General features: G+C 58.9%; 2 non-coding genes and 1 pseudogene across 2 annotated transcripts in view; all 3 read left to right on the top strand.

Moving 5' to 3' along the window:
• LOC124752898 overlaps nucleotides 1-67 on the top strand; it is a 193-nt gene extending 126 nt beyond the window's left edge. The window contains exon 1 of the small nuclear RNA XR_007012246.1: nucleotides 1-67. This exon is cut by the window's left edge and continues 126 nt beyond it. This is a non-coding gene — a small nuclear RNA (U2 spliceosomal RNA).
• Nucleotides 68-6,246: 6,179 nt separating this feature from the next.
• On the top strand, nucleotides 6,247-6,421 carry LOC124752872 (annotated as a pseudogene).
• A 783-nt stretch (nucleotides 6,422-7,204) lies between these two features.
• LOC124752885 lies at nucleotides 7,205-7,392 on the top strand. Its single transcript, XR_007012235.1, has one exon. It is a non-coding gene; the product is annotated as a U2 spliceosomal RNA (small nuclear RNA).
• Nucleotides 7,393-12,500: the final 5,108 nt, after the last annotated feature.

Raw genomic sequence — 12,500 nt, 5'->3', positions numbered from 1 at the left:
GGGCTTGCTCCACCTCTGTCGCGGGTTGGCCCGGCATTGCAGTACCGCCGGGATCGGCCCACCTAAAATTAATTAAAACACAGCCTGAAATGGGTTAATATTCTGCAGTGATCAGATATTCCGCTGGTAGCAAAACTTGTTGTGGTTGTCGATTTGCCCAGTAGTTAGCTGCTTACACACCACGATTTCTTGTAATTAATTTAACATTTATCTTATGAATATTTTTTTTTTTTTTTTTTTTTTTTTTTTTTTTTTTTTTTTTTTTTTGCGGGTAGCCGGTCCGCTCTTGCAGCCGCATTACACTAGGCTGGTAATTTATGTGGCCACAGAAGAGTGCCTTCGGATGCCTCGTTGGCGTCACATATGGTCCGGCCACAGATAATTTTAATTACATTTTTTGGAGTTATATCCTTAGCTCCTCGCGAACGTCGTCGTCGCCGCCGCACGCACGCAGAATACGTGTGTACACACGTACGCAGTAGGCAGTGGACGATGTAAGCACTCGGCTAGGTGTAGCTCGCGCCGGCCTCGCGCCGGTGTAGCTCGCGCCGGCCTCGCGACGGTGTAGCTCGCGCCGGCCTGGCGCTGCTGTGGGGCGGCCTCACGGCTTCTCCACTGCCCTGGCAGCTAGCGGCGTTCAAATGGGAGTCGCGGTTTACTGTTCGACATGGAGGGTAGTACTGGGCTGGTGACGAGTGCTCCCGTGAATTGTCTTTCCTCCAGCACTTGCTTTTGCGGTGTTTTCGACGGTCGCCAGTTGCCATATCGGCCCGTACCACCGTGTGTCACTCCCACATGTGGAGCGCACACGCTGCAAGCATTTAGGCCCTTCGGCTGCGGTTTTTCCTTATCGCTTCTCGGCCTTTTGGCTAAGAAGCACCCCGCGGTCGGAGCGGTCCGTTGTGCTCTGTAGCGGGTCGCGAGTCGCGTTTCGTGGTCGTTTCGTTTGTTCTTGCTTTTTCCAGCGTTGATATTTTTGCGGTGAATATGTCGAACCGGTCGAACAGCATTCAATGCGTATTCGACAGAGCAGCGAGACGGCCTACGGCCTTTGAAATACAGGAATGGATATTTGGTGATCTGAAAGTACCGGAAAATGACGTCGACACCTTTCAACTGGATTTTGTCTTATTCTCGTTATTCGTGAAATTTCTCGACCAAGAGAAATACGAAAAGTATGGCCTGGCACTCGCGGGCGAACATCCGTTCCGCTACTTCGATGGAACTGTCGGAACAGTGCATATAGTGCCATCTGGCTTTGGGATACGGACTGTGCGGGTATTTAACGTACCCCCTGAGTGTCCCAATGACGTAATCGGCCGTGTCCTGTCGCGGTATGGCACGGTGCTCAGCATCACGAATGAGAGGTGGGGCAGTGCCTACCGTTTCCAGGGCAACAGCGGCGTTCGTAGTGTCCGCATGGACCTCCGCCAGCACATCCCGTCGTATATCAATGTTGCGAGTACCAGGGCCCAGGTCACCTATATTGGGCAACCGCAGACTTGCTCCCTTTGTCAATCGACGGAGCATCTCCGCGTGGATTGCCCGCGCCGGCGTCCTGTGCAACTGCCGCGGGAACGCACTGCTGGTACCGACCTTGTGCCTCTCCTCAGCGAGGTAGTGGCGGGCGCTGCCCACCGTCCCGCTGAGCGAACTGACGTGTCACCCCCGCCAGAAGCAGTGCAACCGGCACCCAGTGCACCGGTTGACGGACCCGCCCCGGACCAGACGCCCGTTGTGGCGGTACCGCCGGCGGCGTCTGATGTGCCTGCTATGGCGAGTGATGTGGTCGCTGTCGAACAGATGGAGGTCGTTCTTCCTCCCCCACCCGTCCCGGCAGATGACGCTAAGTCCCCCCGCCGCCGTCATCGGCGCAAGAAGGCGAGCCCGGACCAGCCGGCGGAGGAGGCGGACGGTTTACGTCCCCCTGAGAGCGGCAGTGAGGCTGACTCTCAGGCCTCCTCAGTTTCCCGCTCTGTTTCCGCTGACCGCTCGGGCGGTATGCGGCAAACTGCTCGGCAACTAGAGGCTCTTATCAGTTCCTCGCGAGATCGGGGAGCGATCCCTGCAAAACGAAAACATGAGCAGGGTAGCGACCAGCCAATGCAGCGTACTCGTACCCTTTCACATCCTTCTGTGTCCGACCCGTCTGCGCCGCCTGGCTCAGACTATCCTGCCGATGGGGGGGGCCTGAACTGGGCTGACGACGAGGGCGATGACATGCGTGATTGAGTGGGCCTTTCCCCACATGAGCTGCTTGGTATTTGTTTCTCACATCCGGGGTGATATCGCTGGGTTCTGGTGTGGATGTTTCCACACCTGCTTCCCTACGGCCGTGACCCTATCTGCCGTTGTCTACTCTGTGTTGCTCTCCCATGCCTGCCTTTGACCGTCCGCCGGGAGCCCTCTCCCTTTTAACGGTCAACATTAACTCCATCTCCAACCCGGTCAAACTTCGATCTCTGAAGGACTTTCTCCGCCTTGGTGCGTTTGATGTGGTATTTCTCCAGGAGGTTTGTGCCCCTTTTCTATCTGACCTGGTTGGTTATGAGGCACTGTATAACATCGACCCTGACGCCCGGCGGGGTACTGCTTTGCTCTACCGATCAGAATTCACTCCATCCCATGTTACCACGCTACCCAACGGTCGCGTCCTTGCATGTATCCTTCAAGATGTCCTTTTTCTAAATGTCTATGCTCCTTCAGGTGCTAACCACAGGCATGATAGAACAACACTTTTTCAGTCTGATCTCCCCCCTTTCTTAGCAGCTCGTCGCCCTATCGTCTTTGGCGGAGACTTCAACTGTGTGGTAGCCGGAGTTGACCAGGTCCCGACGCCTATGCGGTGTGAAGCGCTCGCTTCACTCCTTCAGGCGGCTGACCTTACTGACACGTGGCGCCACTTCCATCCCGCCTACACGCAATTTACCCACATCTATCCCACTGGAGCCAGCCGTATTGATCGTGTTTATGTCTCGGCTGATTTGACTCCCGCCCTTTGTGCCGTCCAAGTCATACCCGTGGCCTTTAGTGACCACTGTGCGTACTCGTGTTCCTTGCGTATCGCGGGTCCCGTCCCGGTTCCTCGTGGCACCTCTTGGGAGATGAATACCCTTCATCTATCCCTGCCCGAACTTCGTGCTCTCGTCACGAAAACGTGGCAGGATTGTCTCGTGGACACTTCCCGGTACCCTACCACGGTGGTTTGGTGGCTCCGTTGTGCGAAGCCCCGGCTGCGACGTGTTATCCGGCAATATAGTCGCGACGTCGCCCACTGGAAACGTAGCACGTTGGCCTTCTATCAGCAGTGTCTCACTGACGCCCTGACTCTTCCTGCTGACAGGTACGATCAGCTCCACTTGCGCCTCAACAAAATTAAGGCGCAAATCCTTCGCTTCTCTCGGGAGAAAGCCGACGGTATGGTGGTGCGGTGTCGTTCTGCATCCCTGATTGAAGGCGAGGAGCCATCCATTTATCACCTTGCCTCTGAACGAACTCGTGCCAAGAAGAACACCATTCTGCGCCTTAAGACAGACGATGGTGCGCGTATCACGGACAACCGTGACGTCCTCCAACACCTGACGGACCATTTCACGCACCTCTTCCAGGATGTTGAGGTCGACGTCGCCGCCCAACGTGCACTTGTCAGTGGGGTGCCAACTTCTTTGGATCATCATGACCGCGACTCTTTAACCGAGCCCCTGACACTCGCTGACCTCACATCTGTCCTCCGTGCCTGTCCGGGACGCAAGTCACCTGGCCCCGACGGTCTCCCTTATGAGTTCTACCAACAATTTTGGGACCTGCTCGGCGACCGTTTCTGCACAATGTGCGAGGAGATTTTTGCTGGATGCGACTTACCCGCCGACTTTTTATCTGGACGTATTGCCCTTATTCCAAAGGTGACTGGTCACTGCCGAGCTCAAGACCTGCGTCCTATCACTGTCCTTAACACTGACTATAAGTTGGTGGCACGATGCGTGGCCTCTCGTCTCAAACAGGCGATGACTAAGGTACTTTGCCCCACTCAATCCTGTGGCGTTTCGCGTCGGAACATCTTCACCGCCGCTTCCCTGTACCGCGATGTTGTCTTCCTCACCGCTGACACTCGCACTCCGGCTGCCATTCTTTCCTTGGACTTCGCCGGTGCCTTTGACAGGGTCTCGCACCCTTACCTGCTGGGCGTTATGTCGCGGATGGGTTTTGGGGAGCGCTTCATACGCATCACCCGGCACTTCTTGGATGGGGCGAATTCCACTATCGTGGTGAACGGTTGCCGGTCGCGCCCCATTCCCATCAGGCGGTCAGTTCGACAGGGGTGTCCCTTGTCGATGTATTTGTTTGCCTTGGCGCTGGACCCCTTGCTGCGTGACATTGGCCGGTTGGTCGACGGTGTCGCTCTCCCAGGCGTCACCTTCCGCTGTGCAGCCTACGCCGATGACGTTGGTGTGTTCGTTGCTAACGCCAGGGACATCGATTCCGTTCGCCGCGTTCTCGACGTTTATGAACGGGCCTCCGGTGCTCAGTTAAATCCCAACAAGACCGTGTTGCTTCCGCTAGGGCCACGATCATTGACCGTCGAACGCCCCTGGTACCGCGTTGTGGGGGAACAGCGCATCTTGGGTCTTGAGGTGACTGCCTGTCCGCAGCGTATGTTAACCCTCACGTGGCGGCGGCTTCTCACACGCATCAGGGGCCTTTGCGTGAGCCACGCTGATCGACGGCTCGACCTCCATCAACGCATCCAGCTGATTAATGGTTATCTCCTCTCACGGGCATGGTATGTCGCCCAACTCCTTACGCTGCCGAAGCAGATCGGCCGAGCCATCTCGCAAGCAGTATACTGGCTCTTGTGGCGGCATGCGCTGTTCAAGGTTGATGCGCTGACCTGTACGCTGCCGAAGCCCGATGGCGGCCTCGGCCTCATTGACTTTTCCCGGAAATGTGCGGCCCTTCTGATACACCGTGTCACCGCTTTGCGCGAAGCCGACCCCGGTGGGACTACAGCGGTCCTCTTCGACCGTTATCGTCCACACTCGGCGCGTGCACCGGTCTGTTTGACGCATATTCCGTTCCGGCTGACGACGGTCAGAGACTATTACTTCCACCGCAGTTATGTCCTCACAGTGGCCACTGACAAGGCACGCACGTCGAAGCGCCTTTACCAGGCACTCCGAGGCCAGCCCACGCCACATAAATTAGAGGACAGACGACCGTCGGTCATCTGGCGCCAAGTTTGGGCTAATATTAACAACTCAGCCCTTCCCACCGCAGTTTCGGCGCTATGGTACCGTGTAGTCAACAATTTAATCCCCACTAACCATCGCCTGGCGGCCATCCGCCTACGACCCTCGGCTGCTTGCGGCCGCTGTGGTGACGTTGACACCAGGGAGCATCGCCTCCTCTGCCCCCACGTCACAGAAGTGTGGGCCCTTGCACGTGTGCTCATAGCGCTGATCGGTGGGACGACGCCAGCAAATGTGTCCACAGACTGGTTCCTTACACCTGATCTTCAAACACACCCCCGACCAAGACGTAACGCAATGGTGTGGCTCTTGGGCCACACCATTTTCACGATCTACGACCTTTCCCTCGCCGATGCTGTCTCTTTCATGGACTACCTGTGGAGCCAGCATCGCGTGGCGGAATCTGCTCGAAACTATACGACCACTTTTGCCCGGTATTTGAAAGTTGCAATGATCCATGGATATCAAACGGTGTTCCAGGTTGCCTAGGGCGCCTTGTCCAGGCATTGCCTAGGATTGCCCCTGGTTTTTTTGCACCAATCTCTGACTTGACTCACCCCAGATTCGCAATTGGAACAATTATTGCAAAAACTTTATTGGAAAAATAGGAATCACGCAATCAATCTTAGAAGCTTATTCCTTAGTTAATTCTCTAGGCGATGGGATTATCTCGCCAGTTTCATTTTCACTTGTGTGTGCTGCCGTCCCTGTTTTTAATTTCCTTTCATTTCTATCTTTCTTTCTTTCTTCCCTTTTGGTTCTCAACTCACTATTTCTTCACACCTGCAGAGCGAGGTGTCTTTCTGAGTCAAGTGTCGTCGCCCACTGCGGCATAGCAGAGTATGCCCCTCGCTTTTAATTTCGTTCCTGGCAACAAGTCTTGCTACTCAATGCACCCTGTGCGTGCTGCGTCGACACTCTAGGATGGCAGCATTTTTGGAGAGGACAAGGTAGGGCTGTAGGAAAGTAAAAAAAAAAAAAAAAAAAAAAAAAAAAAAAAAAAAAAAAAAAAAGTGTAGTATCTGTTCTTATCAGCTTAATATCTGATACGTCCTGCATCGCAGGACCAGAATATTAAACTCATTTTTGGCTCATGACGGAGTGCTAGGGGCTTGCTCCACCTCTGTCGCGGGTTGGCCCGGCATTGCAGTACCGCCGGGATCGGCCCACCTAAAATTAATTAAAACACAGCCTGAAATGGGTTAATATTCTGCAGTGATCAGATATTCCGCTGGTAGCAAAACTTGTTGTGGTTGTCGATTTGCCCAGTAGTTAGCTGCTTACACACCACGATTTCTTGTAATTAATTTAACATTTATCTTATGAATATTTTTTTTTTTTTTTTTTTTTTTTTTTTTTTTTTTTTTTTTTTTTTTGCGGGTAGCCGGTCCGCTCTTGCAGCCGCATTACACTAGGCTGGTAATTTATGTGGCCACAGAAGAGTGCCTTCGGATGCCTCGTTGGCGTCACATATGGTCCGGCCACAGATAATTTTAATTACATTTTTTGGAGTTATATCCTTAGCTCCTCGCGAACGTCGTCGTCGCCGCCGCACGCACGCAGAATACGTGTGTACACACGTACGCAGTAGGCAGTGGACGATGTAAGCACTCGGCTAGGTGTAGCTCGCGCCGGCCTCGCGCCGGTGTAGCTCGCGCCGGCCTCGCGACGGTGTAGCTCGCGCCGGCCTGGCGCTGCTGTGGGGCGGCCTCACGGCTTCTCCACTGCCCTGGCAGCTAGCGGCGTTCAAATGGGAGTCGCGGTTTACTGTTCGACATGGAGGGTAGTACTGGGCTGGTGACGAGTGCTCCCGTGAATTGTCTTTCCTCCAGCACTTGCTTTTGCGGTGTTTTCGACGGTCGCCAGTTGCCATATCGGCCCGTACCACCGTGTGTCACTCCCACATGTGGAGCGCACACGCTGCAAGCATTTAGGCCCTTCGGCTGCGGTTTTTCCTTATCGCTTCTCGGCCTTTTGGCTAAGATCAAAGTGTAGTATCTGTTCTTATCAGCTTAATGTGAGCTCATATGGACTGATTACTGCACCGGGAAGCGGTCGCGCTTATTCTCCTGTTTCAGGTCCGCGACCTGGACAATGGAGCTTGTGGTGACGCTGCCGGCGGAGGTCTTCCGCTGCCGGATCTGCTTCGTCACCAAGGCTGCCGGGAGACCTACTTTTGGGGAGTACAAGGACCACTCGGCCCTTCTCCGCCATTACAGGAGGCTGCACGACCCGGAAACGGTTCCCGTTTTCGAGTGCCAGTTTTGCGGCCGACGCGACCCGCGGCTGAAGACGCTGCGGCTACACCAGCGGCTCTGCAATGCAGACTCCGCAACCCCCGGCGCTGCCAGTCGGGGGAGAGTGAGTATGGGACACGATGCCGTGTCTGGCTCTCTGGGGCACTCAGAGAGGTCGGCCGGCGGGAGGTCACAGGCGAGGGCCCCCGAAGCTAGTAGGACAGGCCCTTCGTCCTTAGTTAGTGCGGGGCGAAAGCCACAGGCGAAAGCGGCTCGGGAAGCTAGTACCATAGGCCGCCTAGCCTTAGATAATAGAGAGGGGCTATGGCCACAGCCCAGTCCGGTCCCCGAAGCTAGTAGGACAGACCGGCTGGACTTAGGACTAACTTACGCGGCGGTCCTGACCCGCAGCAGCGTGGTGGGCTCACAGGCTGCCTTGCCCTCACCCTGTGTGAGTGTGCAGGCGTCTGCGACGCCCAGGACGGCGGTGGTTGCCACCCCCGCGTCGTGTGTACTTTGTGTGCGCACGCCGAGGAGGTCTGGCATCCCCCTGCCGACACGCTCCGCGACGTCAACCGCGTCGCCACGAGTGCCGAGCGCAAGTTCGGGAGGTGAAGGCAGCACGCTGCTGACGCCTGCCGCCGAACGCGTCGCTCCGGCCAGAGGCGCTGTGTCCGGCATGGGCCGCGGCTCGCCGCCGCCCGCGCCGGCCACTGCGCCCAGTGGCGTACGCTGGCCACGTCGTGCGGCTGCCGCAGGCGCCTCCCGCCCGCCATCTGTCGGGAGCGTGGGTACTGGCCTGGGACTGCCGCCCGCATTCGCTACGCCGCCAACAGGTGGCTCTGCGGTGCGGGTGGGCAGTGGCAGGCAGGCTGCCTCGCTCGCCGCGACCGTTGGTGTTGTCATTCACGGCGCAGCCGCGCCGCCGGTTGACGCACCAAAGGCCGCGCGCCCGGCGGATGCACCGGATGGTGTGGTGCTTGTGCGGTCGCAGACGTACACGCGCCGCGTCTCCTCTGCCCTGCCGGCGGTTACGTCGAGTGACGCCCGTCACTCCGTCTCCGCTCAGGCAGGGAGTGATATTAACTCAAAAGCTCCTGTTGCAGATCATGAGTGGCACGTAGTCACCCCACGGAGGGACAGACGCCGTGCTGCAGGACGCAGACCACCGCCCCCGGACCGACGGCGCATCATTCCGCCCAGTCCGCGTAACAGCGGCCCGGCGCGAGCCAACGCGCCTGGGCGGCCGGCGCGAGCTACACCTCGTGTATCTCGCGCCGGCGGCAGGGCGCGGGCGACCGCTGGGCCATCTGTTGGCGGCGCGGCGAACAACAGCCGCAGTGCGCTGGGCCCGAGCGCCAGGCCGGCGCGAGCTACACCTCGAGACGCCCGGCCGGCGCGGGCTACACCGGCCACCCCTACGACCACTGCGCCATCTGGTAGCGATCGTCGGGCACCCAGTCCGCGTAACAGCGGTCCGGGGCGAGCCGGCGCGTCCGGTCAGCCGGCGCGAGCTACACCCCGTGTTTCTCGCGCCGGCGGCGGGCCGCCGGCGACCGCCGGGCCATCTGTTGGCGGCGCGGCGAACACCAGCCGCGGTGCGCCCGACCCGAGCGCCAGGCCGGCGCAAGCTACACCGGCCCCTGCTGCTACCGCTGCGCCACCTGTCACCAGCGCGGCGATCGAGAGCAGCACTGAGCGGCCCACGCCAGATGGCAGCACGGCACCACCACCGACGCAGACGACGGAGCGGCGCGACGTGAACGGAGGGACTGCAGCTGCGTCTCCGAGAACTGGCAGCAAGAAGAGGAGACGCCGACGCCGTAACAAACGGCCCAGTCCCAACCTCCCGCCGCAAGGCTCCCGTCCTACACCAGACCTGACAGGCCCCCCTGTACCCTCCGAACAGGGCGCAACTGAGGCAGCTCCGCCCCCCCCTCCCCCGGCCGACACTCGGCTAACGGAGAGGCAGCGGCGCTGGCTGGCGGCCCTGGAGAGCGTCCACAACCAACCGTGGGACGCATTCGTCGCGGTCGTCGAGGACTTCATCTCCGAGATAGCCGAGACGAAGCCACAACGCCAGGCAGCCGGAGGTCGACAGGATGGGCCACCAGCAGCAGCGCACCGCGGCCAGGGCCGCGCCGACGCTGCTGCCAATCCCCCTCCCCCTGCCCCTACACGCGGCCGCGGTGGGCGGCGCGGTGGACGTGGCGCACGGCGCGCGGCGGCCGCCGAGCGTCGGTACGACGCGAATGCAGCGTCTGAGATTCAGAAGCTGTACCGCGCGGACCGGCGCAAGGCGATGCAGCGCGTCCTTGGCGAGACGTCACCGTACTGCCAAATCGATGGCAACGTGCTCACGGAGCACTTTAAGAAGATCTACGCTAAATCTGACTTTTCTGTTGCAGATGCACCAGCTGCTGTCCCGGACTTTGCCGCCACCACGCCTCCTGATGTCAGCGAGGAGGTCCTGCTGCCGATCACACCTTCAGAGGTGCAACAGCGGCTCCAGAAGGCGAGCAATACTGCTCCTGGGGCAGACGGAGTCACGTACTCGGACTTGCGACGTGAGGATCCTGGCTGCCACGTGCTAGCTAAGATCTTCTCGCGCTGCTGGAATGAGCGGAAGACTCCGGTGCAGTGGAAAATATCCACTACCGTCCTCATCCATAAGAAAGGGGACGTCTCGGACGTGACAAACTGGCGGCCTTTAGCATTGAGCTCTACTATCTCTAAGCTCTTTGCTGCAATCGTTGCGGACCGCACTTCTCTCTGGGCGGAGCGGTTGAACCTGCTCTCCCCGGAACAGAAGGGCTTCCGCACGTTTGAAGGCTGCTACGAGCACAACTTCATTGTGCAGACGGCAATTGATGATGCAAGGCGCAGGGGAGGCCAAGCATGCTTTGCTTGGCTTGATCTAGCGAATGCTTTCGGTTCAGTGCCTCACGCTCACCTCCTTGGAGTACTGAGCAGGATGGGACTACCAGAGCAATTGCATCAGCTAATTGCCGATATGTACGATGGTTGCTCCACCCGCGTCCGTACATCTGACGGACTAACGGAGGAGATAGAGATCCAGGCGGGCGTCAAGCAGGGCTGTCCACTGTCGCCCATCGTCTTTAATCTCGCGCTCGAGCCGGTACTTCGCGCCGCAACCTCGCTCAGAAATGAGTGTGGTATTCCGCTTAGCGGCGTCAGTGTGAGTGCACTGGCGTATGCGGACGATATCGTGCTTCTGGCGCGGGATTCAGAGGCGATGCAGACGCTCCTCAATGTTGTGGGTGAGGCGGCGACGTGGGCCGGGCTTACCTTCAAGCCGTCGAAGTGTGCCACGCTTCACATCCGCCGTCGGCAGACACTAGGCTCGGTATTCGCCCTGCAAGGGGGAGAACCAGCCGTGCTCGGTGCGGGTGACGCCTACCTCCATCTTGGCGTCCCCACCGGGTACAAAGTCACGCAGACGCCAACGGATGCGATCGCGGCAATTCGACGCGACTTGCAGCACCTGGACGCTTCCCTGCTGGCTCCCTGGCAGAAGATTGACGCTGTGCGTGTCTTCCTCCTCCCCAGGCTTGACTTTGTCATGCGGGGCGGAGCGGTACGCAAGGGGCCGCTATCTGCACTCGACAAGGCAGTGAAAGCGGCTGTCAAATCTTGGCTGTTCCTCCCACAGCGTGCGTCCACTGAACAGCTCTACCTCGCGCTGGGAGAGGGAGGATGCGGCCTGACGCCGCTCGCGGACGCTGCGGACATCTCGACGATCGTCCACGGCTTCCGCATGCTGCACTGCGACGACGCCACCGTCCGAGACATCGCCTGGGCCACTCTATCTACGGCCGCGCGCCGCCGACTGGGGAGGGAGCCGAGTCGTTCCGACTTGGCCACCTACCTTAGCGGCAGCACTGAGGGTGACCTCGCACGCGACGGTGGTGACATCCAGTCACTGTGGACGCGCGTCAGGAACGCCACAAGGCGCCTAGCGCCGCGTGGCGTCACCTGGCGCTGGAGTGAACTGCTTTCCGAGTTGCAGGTGGAGGTCGGCGGCCGGCCCGCCATCGCTGACGACGCGGAACACGGCGGCATCGGAGGGGTGACGCAGCCGGCCACGGAGGCGACGGCGACCGGGACTACACGACACCTCGAAGATGGCGGCGATGGACCGCAGCACGATGATGACAGCGTGGGACGCATCGTCAACACTGGCGTCGAGCATGTCCGGGTGGGAGGGGGCGCCAAACGTCTTCTCTCGCGGACGCTCCGCGAGTGTCTGAGACAGCGCCTGCGCCACATCCTACTCAGGAAACCGGACCAGGGGAAGGTGTTCGAGTGCACCAGGGAGTCCACAGCGTCCAACCACTTCATAGCGGGAGGCAAATACACCCGCTTCGCAGACTGGCGCTTTATCCATCGCGCCAGGCTCGGAGTCGTGCCTCTGAACGGTTGTCGCCGCTTTGATGGGCGGGCAAACAACAACAAAGCCTGCCGACGCTGTGGCCACAACAACGAGACGCTCCCGCACGTGATTAACGCGTGCATGGTGCACTCAGCAGCCCTGCAGTATCGTCACAACGCGGTCCTCAACCGCCTCGCGACAGCAGTCGCTGGGCGGCCAAGGAGAGGAAACGCTGCTGTTCCTGACATCAGGATTAACCAAGCCGTCATAGGGGACAGCAGTGGGCTGCGTCCGGACCTCGTAATAACTGACGAGGCCGCGAAGACTGTGACCATCGTCGATGTGACAATCCCCTTCGAGAATAGGCGGATTGCGCTCGACAACGCTCGGCAACTGAAGAGGATAAAGTACGCCGACGTTGCGCGCGGATTAGCCGCTCGCGGCTATTCCGTCACTGTCGACGCCCTGGTTGTCGGCAGTCTGGGGGCGTGGGACCGCCAGAACGATGCAGTGCTTCGGCACCTAGGCATCGCTAGCCGCTACTGCCAACTGATGCGGCGGCTGATGGTGTCTGACACCATCAAGTGGTCCCGCGACATTTACGTGGAACACATTACTGGCCAC

The sequence above is a fragment of the Schistocerca piceifrons genome, unplaced genomic scaffold, assembly GCF_021461385.2.
Source record: "Schistocerca piceifrons isolate TAMUIC-IGC-003096 unplaced genomic scaffold, iqSchPice1.1 HiC_scaffold_490, whole genome shotgun sequence".
Taxonomy (NCBI): Eukaryota; Metazoa; Arthropoda; class Insecta; order Orthoptera; family Acrididae; genus Schistocerca; species Schistocerca piceifrons.
This window is presented reverse-complemented; position numbering and strand designations above follow the sequence as displayed.